Below are 20871 nucleotides of genomic sequence, written 5' to 3'. Positions count from 1 at the left end.
ACATGTTCTGAGTTCATCAGCCTGCCCTGTAAGACCCCTTACAGTGAAATAAATGCAATTTAGTTCTTCAGAATTTCAATATATTCTGACTCTTGCATCGTTCTTTTCCAGTTGATGTGCTCTCGTCACATTCATAATCTTCTCCATCCATCCTACCATTAATACTGCTACTTAGAATAACCCCCTTGCCTTCTCTGTCAATATAAAGCCTCCCTACATAGAGTGAGCAATTCTCACTGCTAACATATTGGTTGGTCTCCAGTTTAGATTAGACCAATCCTTTTTGAACAGATAGTTTATATTCACAAACACATCCAATTTCCCAAAATCTAAATCCCTCAACAACATACCAGCTCTTCAGACATTGCTTTTTACCCTTCCACCTTTTTGTTCCTTTCCTGGTTGAGTTTGGCATTGGGAGTAAACCAGAAATTATTACTTTAAAGTTTTTATTTTTAATCTTCGACATCACCTCTTCAATTCACTCTGTACTTCTTTAATCTTTTCCCTAAAAATGACATTCCTACCAATATGTACAATAATTTCTGCCTCCTCAATCTCACCGTTAACAATGTGGTTGAAATGTTTGGAGTCATTCTTAATCCTCGCACCGGGAAAATCACAAGCCATCTTAAATTATCACTCACTGCCACAGAATCTCCTGTTGATGTCCCTGGCAGAAGAGTCCACTGTAGCAATAATTTTACTAAATCTTCTCAAACGCTGCCGAACGTAAGAATCATTCGAAGTGTCCAATAATTGGCTGCTCTTCCATTTTCGTCAGAAAGGTAATCCCCTTCAACATTTCCAAAACCTGAAAATAACTTTGATAGAGTTATAGCCACCGCAGTCGTTTGAATTACCTTCTTATCTTTCCTGACAGTCACTATTTATCTGACTGATTTGCTGGATAATGATTTTTCGAAATATTCTAGCCATCCTCTTTGTACCTTATATATGGCCATAGTAATATTATGTTTAAAGAAGAATATTTCATGACACCTTATATATGTTACCTTTCATTATCTACAGACAATAATGTTAAAAGTAATAAGCTATAGAAGATTTACATGTCAAACATATCAATATTGAATAAAATCAACAATTTAGCTAAATAAATCAATAAAAACATTCATCTTCAATAAATGCCTCGAAGAGACAAGTCTTCTCTGGAGCTGAAAACATGTCGGACTTTCCAGAATGAAAACACAACTCTTTGTTTACAAAAAAAGACTGTTTAATTTTTCGATACAAAAAATCTTTTGCAGGATAAAGAAAACATTTGAAAACATAAATACACTTTTTAAAAACCACCATTAAAATGTTCTTTTAAAAATGTTCATTTGAAAGAAAATCGTGATTTTTGCTTGTTTTTGCATGTTAACAAAAATTGAAACATAATGTTATAATAACAAACTATAATAACTCGATCAACTATTAGCAAATATAATAAACGTTTAACTGCCTGCAATCCCAGGAGCAACTTGAAGTTCCAAGCTGTTCTAAGCGCATTTTCGAAACTTTTTTTTTACAATATGAATAAACGTGGCTGAATGTTTTAATAATTTGTTTCCAGTTCAAGGTAGACTTTTTTTGAAACATTTTTTACAATATGAATAAATGTGGTTGAATGTTTTAATAATTTGTTTCCAGTTCAAGGTAGACTTGACAATTTGATTTGATCTCCTGCCGTGAGTCTGCATGTAGAATTTAATTGGAGCTTTATTCCCATCACTCCAGCCCTTTCAAACAAAATTATGAATTTGTGTCTATCCTACAGGTGAAAATTCGTTCGGCTCTGACTATTGCAGGGAATGTTACAAAGAACATTATCCAGGTCCACGTAAAACACAAATATTGCAGTGAAAGCTACCTAAACCGAATCCAATATTAATTTTGTACAAGCCTTATAAATAAAACTTACAGAGGAGCATAGTAGAGAAGAGGAATTCAGCTACACGTCCAAAATAATATTCGTGGCTCCGTCATAAGAAGACCTCAACTGCATCACGCTGTAAATCGTCCAAAATACGAAAAAAACAAGAGACTGCGATTCTCAATTCTTTCCCTGTGAATAACATCTGAAGAACAGGAAGAAAATCAAGGCTTAGATGTGAACTTCATAAATGATGATGATGCGAATGGGAGGGAGAAAGTTTGGGGGAAATTATCAACAATGTTGTGGGTGATGCAAAGTTTAGTTGGGTAGGTCACAGTGAAGAGCAACATGTTAGGGTACGGAAGGGTATACACCGATTGTTCAGGTAGTCAGATCGATGACAGATGAAAATTAACACTGACAAATTTGATAAATTTCAGAACTAACATGACAAGAGTACTCAAACTATGAAGAGAGGCTAGATTTTCTTGATTTTCCTTTTAAGCCAAGAAGGTTGAGAGGTGCTCCTGTTGGAGGTGTTCAACAGCATGAGGGGTCGGGACAGGGTGAACAGAGAGCAGCTCTTCCCGTTGCGCCAAGGCTCAAAAACAAGAAGACACATTTATAAAGTGAAAGTGGTCTCACCATTAATTTGTAAGGGAAACTTCGCTATTTCTAACTTTATTGGGCTTCAAAATAATTCAAGTTTTATGTTGCCTCCTGAACAAAACTTGATGTTGATGTGAGCGGATTTGTTTTGTGATCCCGGTTCCCTTTCCTTATGCCTCAGTTTTTCAATCTGCCCTTTGAAATACAACACTGCTTTTCCATTCAACTCACAAACGTGTTTGAACACGGACACATTTTCCCAACTATGATCCAAACACAAATATTTGTCCATTCCCTTGACGCACCTAGAACTATTTATGGACGCATATACTCATTCATCTTGGTTTTCTAACATTTTCATTTTTTTATTCTTCCATAATACATACAAAATAATTTGCAGAAGATATAGATTACGGCCTCTTTACAATAGAATTGAAAATGTAATATTTTAAAAAAGATCTGAACTTAAAGTTGCAACAACGCTAAAGTCCCATCACCCAGTTCTCAGACTGCAATTGCAATAAATAGTCATTAAATCTGAAAAGAATGGCCAAATCTTTACTTCTTGTCTAAATGGTCATTTGTTCCTTTATTGCAAAAAACATATTAATTCCGCACTGTCTGTCTGAATGTTACATTTTGATTTATTTTATTCCAGACAATTAAACGTCATGAATTAAGAACAAGGATAGGCCATCTGGTTCTTAGGTAAAAACAATGACTGCAGATGCTGGTAACCAGATTCTGGATCAATGGTGCTGGAAGAGCACAGCAATTCAGGCAGCATCGAGGAGCTCCAGCAAAATCGACGTGTCGGGCAAAAGCCCTTCATCAGGAATAAAGGCAGAGAGCCTGAAGCGTGTAGAGATTAGCTAGGGGAGGGTGGGGTTGGGGAGAGAGTAGCATAGAGTACAGTGGGTGAGTGGGGGAAGAGATGAAGGTGATAGGTCAGGGAGGAGAGGGTGGAGTGGATAGGTGGAAAAGGAGCTAGGCAGGTCGGACAAGTCCGGACAAGTCAGGGGACTGGAAGTTTGAAACTAGGATGAGGTGGGGGAAGGGGAAATGAGGAACCTGTTGAAGTCCACATTGATGCCCTGGGGTTGAAGTGTTCCGAGGCGGAAAATGAGGCGTTCTTCCTCCAGGCGTCTGGTGGTGATGGAGCGGCGGTGAAGGAGGCCCAGGACCTCCATGTCCTCGGCAGAGTGGGAGGGGGAGTTGAAATGTTGGGCCACGGGGCGGTTTGGTTGATTGGTGCGGGTGTCTCAGAGATGTTCCCTAAAGCACTCTGCTAGGAGTCGCCCAGTCTCCCCAATGTAGAGGAGACCGCATCGGGAGCAACGGATACAATAAATGATATTAGTGGATGGGCAGGTAAAATTTTGATGGATATGGAAGTCTCATTTAGGGCCTTGGATAGTGGTGAGGGAGGAGGTGTGGGCACAGGCTTTACAGTTCCTGCGGTGGCAGGGGAAAGTGCCAGGATGTGAGGGTGGGTCGTAGGGAGGCCCCAGCTATGCCTGTCTCTTTGTTGGCTACGTAGAACATTTGATCTTCCGTAATTACACCGGCACCACTCCCCACCTCTTCCTCCGCTACATTGATGACTGCATTGGCGCCACCTCGTGCTCCCGCGAGGAGGTTGAGCAATTCATCAACTTCACCAACACATTCCACCCTGACCTTAAATTTACCTGGACCATCTCTGACACCTCCCTCCCCTTCCTGGACCTCTCCATCTCCATTAGTGAAGACCGACTTGACACTGACATTTTTTTTAAAACCCACCGACTCCCACAGATACCTGGATTACACCTCTTCCCATCCTACCTCTTGCAAAAATGCCATCCCGTATTCCCAATTCCTCCGCCTCCGCCGTATCTGCTCCCAGGAGGACCAGTTCCACCACAGAACACACCAGATGGCCTCCTTCTTTAGAGACCGCAATTTCCCTTCCCACGTGGTTAAAGATGCCCTCAAACGCATCTCGTCCACATCCCGCACCTCCGCCCTCAGACCCCACCCCTCCAACCGTAACAAGGACAGAACGCCCCTGGTGATCACCTTCCACCCTACAAACCTCCGCATAAACCAAATCAACCGCCGACATTTCCGCCACCTCCGAAAAGACCCCACCACCAGTGATATATTTCCCTCCCCACCCCTTTCCGCCTTCTGCAAATACCGTTGCCTCCGTGACTACCTGGTCAGGTCCACGCCCGCCGTATCTGCTCCCAGGAGGACCAGTTCCACCACAGAAAACACCAGATGGCCTCCTTCTTTAGAGACCACAATTTCCCTTCCCACGTGGTTAAAGATGCCCTCAAACGCATCTCGTCCACATCCCGCACCTCCGCCCTCAGACCCCACCCCTCCAACCGTAACAAGGACAGAACGCCCCTGGTGCTCACCTTCCACCCAACAAACCTCCGCATAAACCAAATCATCCACCGACATTTCCGCCACCTCCGTAAAGACCCCACCGCCAGGGATATATTTCCTTCCCCACTCCTTTCCGCCTTCCGCAAAGACCGTTACCTCCGTGATTACCTGGTCAGATCCACGCCCCCCCTTCGATCCACCCTCACATCCTGGCACTTTCCCCTGCCACCGCAGGAACTGTAAAACCTGTGCCCACACCTCCTCCCTCACCTCTGTCCAAGGCCCTAAAGGAGCCTTCCAAATCCATCAAAATTTTACCTGCACATCCACTAATATCATTTATTGTATCCGTTGCTCCCAATGCGGTCTCCTCTACATTGGGGAGACTGGGTGCCTCCTAGCAGAGCGCTTTAGGGAACATTTCTGAGACATCCACACCAATCAACCAAACCGCCCCGTGGCCCAACATTTCAACTCCCCCTCCCACTCTGCCGAGGACATGGAGGTCCTGGGCCTCCTTCACCACCGCTCCCTCACCACCAGACACCTGGAGGAAGAACGCCTCATCTTCTGCCTCGGAATACATCAACCCCAGGGCATCAATGTGGACTTCAACAGCTTCCTCATTTCCCCTTCCCCCACTTCATCCTAGTTTCAAACTTCCAGTCCCCTTGACTTGTCCGGTCTTGTCCGACCTGCCTAGCTCCGTTTCCACCTATCCACTCCACCCTCTCCTCCCTGACCTATCACCTTCATCTTCTCCCCCACTCACCCATTGTACTCTATGCTACACTCTCCCCACCCCTACCTTCCCGTAGCTTATCTCTCCACGCTTCAGGCTCTCTGCGTTTATTCCTGATGAAGGGCTTTTGCCCGAAACGTCGATTTTGCTGAATCCCATCTGGTTCTTAGTCCTACTGTGGTAATCAACAAGGCCTGACTGCCCTCTTTTCTCCATATTTCTATCTTCTTCCCTACACACAGAGCAACCTGCATCTCCCTCATTTAAAACCCTCAACTGCTGTCAACCCAGCCACCAATGGTGAATAAAATCCAAAGAACTGCAGAAGGAGTAACACAAGAACATAAGAATTAGGAGTGGAAGTAGGAAATTCCACTTGGCATTTATCCACATTAAGCACCACCTGCAAGATGTAGCAATATGTCCCATTTTCCAAGCTTATCAATATTCAGTATTAAATTCTTTATCTTCTCATCACAGCCTGTTTTAACATCTAGTTGCGGACAATCTGTGAATTTAGTTGCTACTCTCTGTCTTCCCTTCCAGGTCATTTGGATAGGTTGTAAACAGTTGAGGTCTGAGAACTGAACCCTGCAGCACCTCACTCGTTTCAATTCACCAGAGAAAGATAAGTTATCCTGATGCTCTGCTTTCTGTCAGTCAGTCAATCCTGTATCCAATTCAATACTCTACCCTTAACACCCTGGTAGCTAACCTTACTGGATCAGTCCTTTACGTGACACCTTGTCAAATGCCTTCTAAAGTTTAGATGTACTGCATTTGCTGGATCCCCATTATCCACTTTGCTGGCTACATTCTCAAAGAAATCCCTAATTATGCCCTGGTTATTCTGATCTGCTTGGTGTCCTTGTGGAATATCTTGGGTTTCTCGCTAATCTTGTTCCCACTTGCCAATGCCCATTTACATCACTCTCCTCTGTGTGATTTTTTTTTAAAGAAGTTTTATTTCCATCACCTCTCATTTTCTGAAACTCTCTGGAATACAGGCGGAGATCCCATATCAGTCTGTCTTGCCATCAGAGACATTCATCTCGACAATATCCTTACAGACGTTTTCTATAAGAAAAAAAAACTGCTTTGTAGTCAGATGTCATTTAATTCAATATATTAATATCACTATTCCCAAAAGTTCTTCTGATCACACATCACCAATTCCAAAACAGACTGATCTCTTGCTCGATGGTCAACATATCGTCAAAACAAACCATCTCATAGACGCTCGTGAAATCCATTTTCTCAGCATACAGATTCACGTGGATTAACACTGTATATATGTAACTTGAAGCAGTCCATTATTACCCACAGACTTGTATATCTAAAGTCCTGTTTTGGACATATCCAACATTTGTATCACAATTTTGACGTTGATATATAACTTATTAATGTTCGCTTCTCCTTGCTGTTTCTAAGCTCCACCTTAGCAGATTCAGCGGCTAGGTTAATGGCAGATTCAGGTGAGATGTTTGGTGAGGCATATCTCAACATTGCTATTATCTTGCCACATCTTCCCCGTTCTTCTCAAGTGTTATTGTGACATTATCACCAGATCTTCCGTTATACTGGGGGAGTAAAGGAGGACAATCATCTTTCAGCAATGCTGAGTATTCCCCAGAGAGCTAATACTGCTCTAACCTAGACGGGAACCTTACAGCAAGCGGGTAAAGTGTTACTGCTGCTGCACAACAATTTAGTGAGATCACATCTGGAGTAGTGTGTACAGATGTAATCTCCTCACTGAGGAAAGGATATTGGAATTAACTCAAAGATTGTTCCCTCAATTTATTTCTGCAATAGGTGTTAATCCGAAAATCCATGCAGCGTGGTAGCAGGCCATTTTCAATCGACAACACACTGATCCTCCGAAGACCATCCCATCCAATCCCCATCACCAACCCCACCCAATCTTTATAACCTGGCATTTTCCATGACTGTTGTGCCTAGCCACCACATCCCTGGACATTATGGGTAATTTAGCATGGCCAATCCACTGAATCTGCACATCTTGGTTACTGTGGGAGCAACTTGGAGACTGTAATTGAACACGAATCTCTGGTGCTGTGAAGCAGCAGTGCTAACCACTGAGATACCCAGTGTGGGCAACAAAACTTGTCCGCATATTTCAGCCCTTGAAAAGTGACATTTGAGCTGGGAGATTCCATAAGTCCCCTCACCTCTCATTGAGCAACAGGAGGCGGACATTGAGATCCTGAACGGCTTGGACAGGACCAGGAGCAGGACATGCAAGTCCATTGAGACTACTATAACGTAGGAACACCAGGAAGACATTCAGCCCAGCGAGTATGTAAAACAGGAATAGAATGAGTCCAATCAGCCACTCATGCCTCTTACACAGCAATTGGAGCAGCTCTTTTACAGCCTTGTGCCTGTTTCACAGGAATTGTGAAAAGGAAGATAGAAGTTATAGAAAGGGAATAACTTCAAATAACCAGCTTCACTAGGGAATGAAAAGCAATGAGAAATCTATTGGAATTAATGGCAAATTGTTAGAATCCGTATTCAAGGAATTGATAACAAGAGATTTTCAAAGTCGATCCACAATCCAGCATTCAACATAGTTATATGAAAGATAAATCATGTTTTAATAATTTGACTAGCTTTCTTAACAAAAGGTGACAATCAAGGTGGATAATGCGGATCATATAGGTGTATTACATCTGGATTTCCAGACAGCAGTGCGTAATGTGTCTCACAAAAGATTAATATGCAAGACAAGGCCACATGGGGAAAGGAAATATTTATTTGCTAAGAGAGATGATTGGCTAAGTAATAAAAAGATACAATATGGAGCCACTGGTTTTTGACTGCATCGGACAAAGTCAAAAATCACACAACAGTAGGTTAGAGTCCAACAGGTTTATTTGAAAACACAAGCTTCCATAGCGTTGCTCCTTCATCAGGTGTAAGAGAGAGGAAGACCTTAGACACAAAAGCTATAAGGAAAAAATCAAAGGATTGTGCAACTCATGCGCATGGAAGGTATGCACCTGAGATGGCTCTTAAATCCCTGATGACTTAGAATTGAGGTGCAGGTTTTGATTGATTATTATGCAAATCGATGAATTTCTTTCAAGTCACTGCCGAGAGAGACCTTCAGCCATTATCGATGTAAAGGAGGTGACCCCTTTGGTCAGACAATGTATTTCAGGTGTGAGGTCTTGTTTAGAGTCTGTCTGTGTCTTCAACTGGAGTCAGACTGGGTTTGTTCCCAAAGTAGGAGTTTATAAAGTACAGCATTGACTGACTGTCTCCAAATTGTATGTTTTTTGAACAAAATAAAGTGTATCTGAAAATGCAAATTAACCCCACAGATTTATACGTACATATGTGTCTGTGTGTGTGTATGTGCGTGTATACGTGTGTGTGAGGGGGTGTGTCTATGTGAAGGGGAGAGCGAGAGAATGTGTGCAAGTGAGAGAGACTGAGGGGGAGTACGTATGTGAGTGCAGGAGGGAAACAGAGTGGGTTTGGGCATGCATGTGACAGAGCAGAGTGTGCGTGTGCATGTATGAGATGGCGAGTGTGAGTGTGTGCGTGTGTGGAGCGGATAGCGAGAGTGTGCATTCGTAAGGGGGAACGTGAGAGTATGTGCTTGTCCAGGCTAAGACACAGACAGATTTGGCTGATCCCTTTCACCCCCACACTCACTCCGTGGTTTCAGAGCTTCCCCTCTCTGCAGCCTCTGCTCCATTTGATGTTCATGTTACAGACCCAGATGCTGTAACTACAGTTCTCATGCTCCATCCAGAATTAGGTCATGAGGCTGAGCTAGTTTCCTGGTGCTATCTTATCTAACTCGCTTCATTAACTACCCACATCTTATCGCTCTCATTCAATACCAGCCCAATTCTCCCACCCATCATGACTGGAGTTACTCACCATTGATCGGATACTCAGTGATCCCTAGTACTGGCACCATCTTTAAAGTGCCAATGGGCACACAGTTGAGCTTTCTCAGTGTGCAGCTGCCCTGCACAGTTTGCACCGAGCATGGCAGATAAGGGACAATTACACCACGGTTTGTCGACAGGGGCACAGAGGTCCTGGTGGATGGGCTAGTACAGAGGAGAACCATCTCTTCCCAGAGGAGGCCACACCACCAGAACCACTAAGCATGGTCTGAGCTCAGCACCCAGGTCAGTGCAGTATCTGCGGTCTGAAGAAATGTCCAGCAATACAGGATAAGCAAATATCCACGCTCTGTCAGGATAAGGGTCACCATATTCTCTCAGCTCCCTCACACTCACTATTTTTCTGTTACGGCTCCTACCCCCGAACCAGGCTTATGCTCCACCACTCTCACTCCTGCTATTTCTCCCTCTCTAATAACACTGCATGGATGCAACACTGTGGACTGACTCCCTCTGGACACAACACCATGTCCCTCCCACCCACGCAGGGCCATCCACTGCATCCTTCACTCCCTCCCTCCCTTTCTCGCATTCCAGGAGAAACAGGTTGGAATAGGACAGAAAGGGACAAGTCCAGTGGTGGAGTGCCAGGTATCTGTCTCGTCCCCACCCCTACCCCCCGCACCTGTGTATCTGTATTTGACTCTGTGGGTATCTATATGTAGGTACAGGCCTGACAATCTCTGTGGTGCTTAAAATGACACAATCTCTCCCTCACCTGGCCTCCCCACCCTACTGCAGTGACAGCGGCAGAGGGTGATAACCGTCATGAATTCAGTCTGGGTGGGAGAGAGGGCAGCAGCTCACAGCACCATCCAAACTGACAGCACCATCAACACACACACACACACACACACACACACACACACACACACACACACACACACACACACACACACACACACACACACACACACACACACACACACACACACACAGTGCTGATAGATGATAGGTTGCAAAATACTTGACCTGTCAGAATGGAAATGCTCACCTCTGAGTGAACCATTTTGTCAGGAGATCAGATGAATTTATTTCTCATTCTGTTACTTGCAATGCTTAAAGATTACGTGAGAAAGTATTGGATAGTCAAGAAAAAGGTCCAGTTGTGGTGGTAATATTGCAGGAACAACATTGCTCAGTGTCAGAGAAAATTGTTCTGTGCTTCCAAAGATATTATTTGAAAAACCAAATAGCCGTGCAATGTCAGAGATCCGCAGTAAATGATTTGCTATCTTTTTAGAGAGTAAAAAATCCTCTGCCATTGATGCAGTGGTGTGGGGAGGCAAACAGAAGTTAGTATTGTATGAATCTCATCTCGAAACTCAGTGTTGAGCACTGCTGCCTCACAGCACCAGGCACCCAGGCTGGATTCCACAGTCAGCCAACTGTCTGTATGGAGTTTGTGCATTCTCCCCGTGTCTGCCTGGGTTTCCACAAAGTGCTCCGGTTTCCATCCACAGTCCAAAAGTATGAATGTTAGGAGAATTAGCCATGCTAAATTGCCCATAGTACCCAGGGATGTGTAAATTAGGGGCATTAGTCATTGGCAAACGTAGTATAGTATTTGAACGGGTCTGCGTGGGTTACTGTTCAACGGGTTAGTGTGGACCTTTTGGGCCGAAGGGCCTGTTTCCCCACTGTAGTGATTCTATAAACTCTATGAGCCATAGGGATAGACAGAGAGAGAGGAGGAGAGAGACTTTGATTACAATTTCAAAGTATTTACTTCAAAAAGAACATTGCACAGCGATGCAGACAGAGCTACACACAAACTTAGATATTGACATTAACATACATAACACAGACAGAGATACGCACATAGCTCCGGACATTTACACACATACGCATGAACATACCCCACATACAGGCACACGCGGTCTTTAATACAGGGATGTATATGCTTTTTATTAATAAGTTATCAATGGTCAGTTGGAGAAGGCAGGAGAATGGGGTTTTGAAATATTTTAGCCGTGATCAAATGTCATGGCATACTAGATGGGCTGAATGGCCAAATTCTGATCCAGTGTCTCATGCTCATATGATCTTGTGGTGCCTGGAATTGTCTTTCCACGAGTTCAGTGGGGGCTGAATTTGGAAAGTATTTGATTTAGGAGAGTTAATGGGAATGTGGGCAGGTTTGAGGGGCTGGGTAGGCGATATATGTTCCTTATTGTCGACTCTTTATATATCAAAAGAGTGGTGATTGGTTTGAGGGGAACACATTTTGAGAATAAGGACCTTTCCATTTCAGACTGAGACAGGGATGCTCCTTTCTCTTTAGGGTTATGTAATCTGTGGTGTTCTCATCAAAGTGAGCAGGGAAGACTGGGTTACTGAAAACACTCAAGGTTGAGTTCCATAGAACTTTGATGAACAAAAGAATCTGTGTTTATTGGGAACAGACAGGAAAGGGATGTTTAGTTACAATCACATCAAGAATGCACATTCTGAATGGTGGAGTAGGCTCGAGGGACGAAATGGTCAGTTGCTGGACCTAACCCATGTGTTGTTCTCTCAAGCACTCAGTAAAATAACAGAGGTAAAGAAAGATCCCATTCAGCAAGTCAGCATCGTTATAATGAGACTGGATGAGACAATTCTGCCCTCTAAGGATTTATTCAGGAATAGATTGAAATCGTTCAGCCCACTAAGGACATTACACAGTGTAGGATCAGCCCATGCAACCTTTCTAGCCTTCTGCCCAGCAACAGGGGAAACCCGCTTAACTGTCAGGGAATAAATATTCAGGATAAATGTTTATATTCAGGTGGTAAAGTTGTAACTGGGTGGAGTTCCTCGGGGATCATTGTAAGATTATGAACTATTAACAATCTATACTAATGACTTGGATGAGAGGACTGCTTGGCTTGGAGCTCAATTAGGTGATTCACCAAGATTGTCATTTAACTGGACATTTGCAATTGGATACGGAGAGGGGAAAATAGTAAGCAAAACTTTGGCAGAAAATGGTACAATGTGGGTTAAGGCAAGTCAGTGCTGTGTTGAACAGATACATTAACAGTAACCTACTTAAATGGAGAGAACATCGCAAAACGCATTGATACAGAAGGATTTGTGCGTCCCGGTACATGAGCCACATAAACCTAGTCAGCAGATACAGCCAATAATTAGAAAAGGTGATCGAATCTTGCTGTTTTAGGTAAAGGCTATTGGGTAGAATCATTGGGATGCTTCACTGCATTTTTACAAGACAATGCTGAGACTACACTGGATAAATTGTGTGTAGTAATGAACCTCGAAACTGAAAAAAAAATGCAATTGTTTTCCAAGCTTTTCTCAGATGTTTCACTTCATCCTTGCTTGAGTGAGGGCCTGATGGAATAATAGTGTCATACAGCATGGAAACAGACCATTCGGTCCAGCTCATCGGCACTGACCAGATATTCCAATCTGATTTAGTACAATTTGCCAGCATGAGACACAAAACACTCTAAACCTTTCTTATTTGTATACTAATCCATTGCCTCTTAAATGTTATAATTGTACCACTTTCGCTGCCAGCTCATTCCATACATGCATTATCCTCTATGTGAAAACGTTACACCTCAGGTATCTTTTTTAATCTTTCCCCTTTCACCTTAAGTCTCTGCCCTCTGGTTTGGACCCCTCTAGCCTCGGAAAATAACCTTGGCTGTTTCCCGTATCCATGTCTCTCATGGCCTGGACAGGGCCAGAGCACGTCAGGCCTGAGAAAGAGAGATGTTCATATTGAACCATTTAAGACCCTGAGGAGAGTGTATTGGGGCGTGAGGGATGAGAGAATAAAACTAAGGATTCCGTTTTAGAAAATAACATACTCATTTTAACATAGGTAGTACAAAAACATGAATCTGCTGTACCAGCATTATGCAGTCGCATGTAAACATGTCTTCTAATTATAATTTATACGTCATTCCCAAATGGAGCAGATAACAGGGATGGAGTAATGCGATCAGGGGAATGTTCGACGAGACCTTACATGGACTAGATTGGTGTTGGGGTAACATTACTGTAAGTTTCAGATCAGACAGGGAGAAAATGTAACCTGTCGGAGAAGCCACGGCCATTGATCCATCTCTTTAATTGTTCTTCTCTACAGCAATATACAAGAGCTGAAAACCACCAATCATCTTTGCCACTTCAGAGGCTGAATAACAATTGAAACAATCTCAATTTTGCTTTTGCCATGAAATTAACTGTTACTTCAACGAAGCTCTTCTGAACCACTATTCTGCAGAGTTTCTTTGTTTTATGTTTGCCTTCAGCCGTGTGACGTGTGTGTGAAAGACGGTGTGTGTGTCTGTCTGTTTTTGTGTGCATGTTTCTGTGTCTCAGATTTATACAAAAATAAATGTTGATGTGCATATTATCAATGTCCAAACTGTATGTAATTTATCTTTCCATCGTAATTCGAGTAACTTTCCTGTAGTTTTAGATTAGTTTGCTTTCTAAATTTAAGAAATCTGGCTGACTTATTCCGAACACTGAACCTGACCCATTCTGAGACCGATATCATTTGCCATATCACACACTTAGTTGCATTAATAATTTGTCGTGACCAATGGAGGAGTGGGACTAGAAAAAAGGAACAATGACTCTCTAACCTCGGTAGGAACAGGGACAAGGAGAAATTTTCAAAGGACAGTTTCAGTGCGAAATCTCTTCCCCACAGGTCAATGGTACCTGTATGTTTACATTTACTCAAATGTGTGTCAGTTAAAAAATTGATGGGCAAGTGACTCTAGGATAATGAACAGCAGATATGAACGAGGGGCTGAGACCACATTCTGATCAGCCACAAGCCTAGTGCCTGGTGAAGTCAGGACCCACTCCTGTTTCTCTGTTCTTCTTCACCCCATTCCATTCAGCCCTTCAATCTGGTACATAGGAGGAGTTGGAGACTATTTGCACCAGTACCTGATGCACAGAAACAGGGGAGGCCATTCAGCCTCTGACGACAGTCAAATATGGTTCGGTGTGGGCTGGATAACTTTCTTAGGATAACAGTGGCTTTTACTGTGAAACAGCCCCCGGCTCTCTCTTTACAGACATTCTCTGTCTCCATTTATTTGTCATGTTGTAGACCCAGATTCACAGTGAATGCAGCCCCCATTACTGTACCCAGATATTGCTCACAAAATCTTCAGTTCTCTTTGACTACAACATTCCTTCACAGTACTTCCAGGAAAACAAGAGTGATGAACCTTGCAATAACAGAATGCAGGAATATTAGGAGCAGGAGTAGTTCATTCAGCCCCTATAGCCTGCCTTTCTCTTCAATAGGATCATGGCAGATCTGCTTTAGGCCCAACTTCTGGAGTGCCTGACGTTACACATATCCATCCATCCCTGTCTTCCAACTATCTCCGTGATCTAACGTCCCTTACTCTCTGGAATAGAGACGTCCCGACAGTCACTTCACTATGTGAGAAAGAAAAACACCGCATACATTACGCCATGACCTTTTGACATCAACAAAATATATGAAAACCAAGTAAGAGTGATTGGCCCTGACAACAAGGCAGTGGTTAACTGAGGATGGTATCAAGGAACATGAAGAAAATTGAACTTAATGGAAATCAGGGGTAACCTCCCCACCGGTTGCAGTGATTTAGCACAAAGACATGTTTGTGGTTCTTGAGCATTTACTACCTCAGTGCCGGGACATCTCTGCAGGAGATCCACAACACAAGTATCCTGAATTGCTCCTTCGTGTTTTCCCTCCATCAGAAGCTCAGATGTGAGGATGCCGACTCAAGATCATGCAATGTTCAGAACAACATGTCCGCTTCAGCTCCTGAAGCAGTCTGTGTCCATGTGCAGCAAGACCCGGACAGCATTCAGGCTTTTGATGTTGGAGGGTCGGTAACATTCATGTAACAGTTCTGCTAGATAATGTGCATTTCCACAGTGTAGGGAAGTGTTCATTAAGCACCTCCAGCTCACTTTACAGAAACGTAATAAGGTCATTCAGCCCATTAATACTACTGGGTAAGAATAGGTATGACCCATTCATTGTCTCCTGACTATTACACCGGAAGATAATGAGCCCAGTCAAATACATTGAACTGTCTAACATGAACCGGGGTGGGGAGGCGGGGGGGGGGGGGGGGGGTTGCCCAGTCAGGTTCTTGAGATTCTCCCATGATATCAGGAGGTGGCCATTCAGCCGTTCAAGCCCCTTGTACAGAAACAGGACGATCTTATCGACGACGCAATATGACAAATCAATGAAACAAAGACTGCATGGATAGACTGCTCTGTTCGTTCCTCCTGGCTCCATTACTAATGGTACACAATTCATACATTAAAGTGGTGTGTTCAAGGTGAGGAGGGAAGAAATTTCCAAGAAGACAGGCTGGTATTCCCTATGGAGGTCAGAAGACGTTGGGATGGCTACATTTTTCAGGAGTTGGGCATTGCAGTGGCTGACAGATTTGTGAATAAGGTGACGTTCAGTGCAGAATCACACACCAACTGTACATTGAGACGGTGAGAGTTCATTCAGAAGCTGGAGCTCTCGCTTAACCAACATGGGAGCTCCACAGAGGTACATACACCACCAAGAAACTCATACCCAGGGCAAAATGTAACTTGTCATGCCATCAGTGTCTTTCTCTGGACATAATGTGTGTTCGTCCATAATCTTCAAGTTTCAATGCAGTCAACTTTTATTCTCTCACCGTTCTACAAATTAAACATTCATCTCATTCACACTCTCTTCATGTTACCATTATTCCAGAGATTATTCTGATAAATGAGCTTTGCACTGCCTCTGTGACAGGAGATCAGTGATTTATAAAGGAGGGAAAATCTGTCCACAATAGCCCAAATATTGTCTCAACTCCACTCCACATCTCCTACACATGATTCATATTGTAATGAAGGCTTCCATTTCATTTTCTGCCCTGATTAATGGATTCCCTGCATGAATTCTGTTCGTGACGTGTGACCAAGGACATTCGGTCCTTTTTTTCCAAAAAAAAAACTTCCCAACCTCGCATCTTCTAATAAACCCAACATGAAAAGGACTGTATGTGTTGTTCACATTCAATTCACTTCTTTGTGTTATAACTAGCGATGTTCCGAACACTGATGTATGTGATACGCACTCAGTCGTGGCCTTCTGTCCAAAGAAGGACCCTAGTCTCTGTGTTCTCTCCATCATCCAATTCTCAATCCATGTAGGGTACCTCCCCCTTACCCAAAGACTGTAACTTTCTTCTCTCCATATCAACCATATCAACCTTCTTCTGAAAATACAAATACACCGTTCACACGAGTTCTCACTCGTCGATGTCACAACCAACATCGTCCTTAAACTCTAGTACGTTTTTTAAAGGTAGTTTTCCTGTCCTGAATCTGATTGACACTGCTCGATCATATTATTGTTCTCCAATGATCTATTTATGATTAATTACAACAATTGCTCATCGTTTCCTCACTAATGACGTAAACTTATCCTCCAGTTGGTTTTCTGTTTTCACTCTCCGTCCTGTTGTAAATATGTGCGGTCATAATAGCCGCTTTCCAGTCTGCAGGATCCCTTACAGAATCTAAAGAGCTTTGACCTCCCTCATATAATTAAGGAAAAGGCAAGAAAGAAGAGGGCCATTGATCCATCGTGTCTGCACCAGCTCCGAAAAGAGTTATCCAGCAAACTCAATTCTCCAACCCTATCTCTGTAGCTCTCTAAATTCATCACCCATCTGGTCCAGCAGCGTCTAACCTTCAACACAATGAGTTTTTCCAGTACTTCAACTTGACTAATTCTAAATTTCTTAACTTCCTCACTTTCACCAATCACCCTGTTCTTTAATATTTCCCAAAAGATTTTCTGTTGCTACCTCTGTTTGGACAGAACGAATGTATTCACCTCACTGGACAGAGGTGGACTCTGTTACCTCTTGACTATGTGAGATAATGTGACTCTTGCATAATGGATGTGTCCCCCACTCCTGCCTGGCAAGTTCCAGAATCAAAATGGTTGATGGGCATTTTGAGCACAATCCTCTCCCTGGTATGACACTGCACAGCTCTGTAACCTCCTCATTATTGAAATAAACTGGCTTCACAAGCTACAATTGGGAAACGTATACCATTGGGAGATATTTATGGAAATCTCAGAAAGGATAGTGCCGTGCCCTGCTCCTCCCAATGCAGTATCTGCAGACCCAAATACAATATACAATCTATCCCCATACCTTGTACAGAGTAGAAACACGAGGCCCTCATGTCTGACTGAATATATGTAGCAGCTGACAACACAAATCCAAGAAAACCATCCACAGAATCTCCACTGACAGGAGCAAGTTAATGCTTGCATATATAGCAGACCCACTCAGTCCTGAAAATACCCAGCTCTTATTGGTTTCTATTCCTGGCTGATAAACTGTTGCATTTCTGTGCAGTCCCTGAAATATGAATAGTTCTGATCTCCATGGAAATAGTTGACAATGTAACTGCACAATGTTCTGTACCTTAGTCACGAGAATAGCAACACAGCTATTGATGGTGGAGAAGCTGGGGAGATGATGTTCTAATGATATTGCTCGACACTATAAATTCTGAGATTTCCACAAATATATCCCAATTGTATACCTTTCCCAGATAATTCCCCTAACCCGGATTTCTATCCCACCACAGCAGATGTTGGAATTTGAATTAAATAAAATATTTGGAATTAACAATCTAATGAAATATTCTGGTTGTCAAAACTAAGAATATCTGGCTCACCCGTGTCCTTCAGGGAAGGGAATTTGCTGTTTTCACTGGTCTGGCCTCCATGTGATTCCAGACCTTCAGTAGTGGTAGACTGCTCAAATGACCTTTGAAATGACCAAGCCAGCCATTCAGTTATAACACTACAAGGTCTCAAAGTAGTGAAACAGATTGAAGCACTGCCAGCCTATAGCATATCGAAGTGCAGTGGTTCAGAGAGGCAGTTCCCCAGCATCTTCACAAAAGCAACTCGGAAATAGAAATAAATGCTGGAACAGCCAACAACACCAAAGTCCCATGAACGAAGAAAAGAAGATAACCACACTCAGGATGGAGAGATAGAGGGGACAGAACTCACTTGAAACAGGGACTTGGATATATACCTACATGGACATGATACTCAGGAGTATGGAAAAGGTGAAAACTAAATGAAAATGATCTCCCAATTTATTTCCATACCAGCTGATTATCCACAGTCCTTTTGTTTATTTTTTCTATGTCTCTATTTCTCCATATGTTCAACTCAATCCACCAGCAAATATTACACTATTTCCCAGCTACTTTCACATCTGATGCATGGCGAGTGGACTCAAAATGCTAACTCTGTTCTCTCCAGACAGAGGCTGATAAACGTGCTTAGTTTCCCCAGCACTCCGTTTCTTTTTGTTTCAGAACCCCAGTAACCTTCTTTGTTTGATTTAACCTTTATTTATGTTATTATATAGGACATTGCCCCATCGAGTCCACACTGGTCCTCTGCAGAGCTTTGCACCCAGACCAACCTCATAGCCCATTCCTGCATTTCCAATGGCTAAACCCACCCCTTACCCTGTCCCTGCGTCTCCAATAGCTAACACACCTAGTTGCACATGATGGGTAATTTAGTATGGTCAATCTACTGAACCTGTGTGCACTGTGCGAGGAAACTGAACCTGACGGAGGTGTATAAGAGCATTAGAGGTATGAGCAGAGTGAACAGACAACAACTATTCCCCTTCATGAAAGGGTTAAAAACAAGGGGGAACACGTTTAAAATGAAAGACAAGATACTAAGATAGGATTTGTGGAATCTGTTTGGAACCCAGACGATGGTTTGTGTCTAGAATGCATTGCCTGGGAGGGTGGTTGAGAGATTGTAACCTCACAAACTTTATAAAACCCCTTTATAAGCACTGAATATTGCAGACTCAATGGTCCTTGTCTATATTACATGACTTCATATGGTGGCAGCCATGATAGCTCTGATATATTCTGAAGCAACAGTCAACAGGACTTGTTGGTTTGTTCCATCGAATTTTGCTCAGTAAGTGATGAAATTAGAAACCAGCATCATCCCATGAAGTACCAGTACTTACTCAACCGAGGACAACCCAGCCATTTCTGAAAACATCCAGGATAATTCACATGCTCAGTGCAAGATTATCCAACGACAGCATCAACATTATTCCAGCTGATTGACACTAATATTTTAAGGACAATAATAACATAGAAACAGACGTCCCTTCATTATTATATATACTTCTCGTGTAAGGTTGTTATTTCTCTGAAGACGAATAAATTAGTTCCCATATATTCGTATTGACAAAGAGTCTGTTACCCTGCGAGCTATTCATCACAGCGTGGCGGCTTGTTTAACAGTCCATCCACCAGCAGTAATATTTACTCCCAGTTAAACCGGCACATGAGATGCAATGTCGGCACTCCCTCTCAACAGCCACTTGGATGGACCAATGTCAACTGGACTGGAACTTCTCAAGGGCAATTAATGCTAGTCTAACTTCATTAAAATCCCAAAGGAACTAAAAAGATAATCCGATTTTCTAATAATTATTAAACAATGAGGACATTTTATTGATCTGATGAGTTTGTCGCTGTCTTTGAAGTTGTGGGATCTATTTCCATGAAACCATTTTGTGCATATATTGGAAGAACAAAAAAAGCTCAGGTCACAGATACACTGTAACGCAGCATTTAAACACAAAATGCCAGGGAATAGTAGGCTATAGGTCTTCAGGTAACTGGGCATAATGCAGTTTGGTGTTTTCTGACTGATGTAGTTGTATTGGGCTGAAGGACGGGTTTGTATGCTGTATGACTCTATCACTTTAATTGTTGGAAACAGAGAATGTGGTCTCACTATTTCCATAGCTTGTGAGCATCAAATTGTGAGGAATACAATCTCTAAGGGCACAGAGGATTTGAAGCTATATCATTCTATCACTATCAAATTGTCACTATCAAATTGTTAAGAACACAGTTCCTCTCCGTATAACATGCCTGTTAGTGTTCCTGCACTACAAGAACCCCTGGGGTTTATCGCCATATTCAGAATAGAAATTAAACACAGGCAACAGAATGCTGGCCTTGGTAATGAAACACACCTGTCAAGAACAACTGAAAGGAATCTGCAGTATTAAAGTTATCGATTTGACCAGGTCTGATTTCTAAAGCAGTTTCAAGCGAGGCTTTCCCTTGGTCCTGTGCTCCTGACTTCTCGACAACATCATGAATCTTTTCTGAGTGCTTTTGAGTGCCGTTTAAAAGTCACATATGGAAAACTGTACCCAATAATATGAAAGGAAAAGTCT

Source organism: Chiloscyllium plagiosum, unplaced genomic scaffold, assembly GCF_037043375.1.
Source record: "Chiloscyllium plagiosum isolate Xiang-an unplaced genomic scaffold, Cpla_swu_hap1 HiC_scaffold_46, whole genome shotgun sequence".
NCBI classification, from domain to species: Eukaryota; Metazoa; Chordata; class Chondrichthyes; order Orectolobiformes; family Hemiscylliidae; genus Chiloscyllium; species Chiloscyllium plagiosum.
This window is presented reverse-complemented; position numbering follows the sequence as displayed.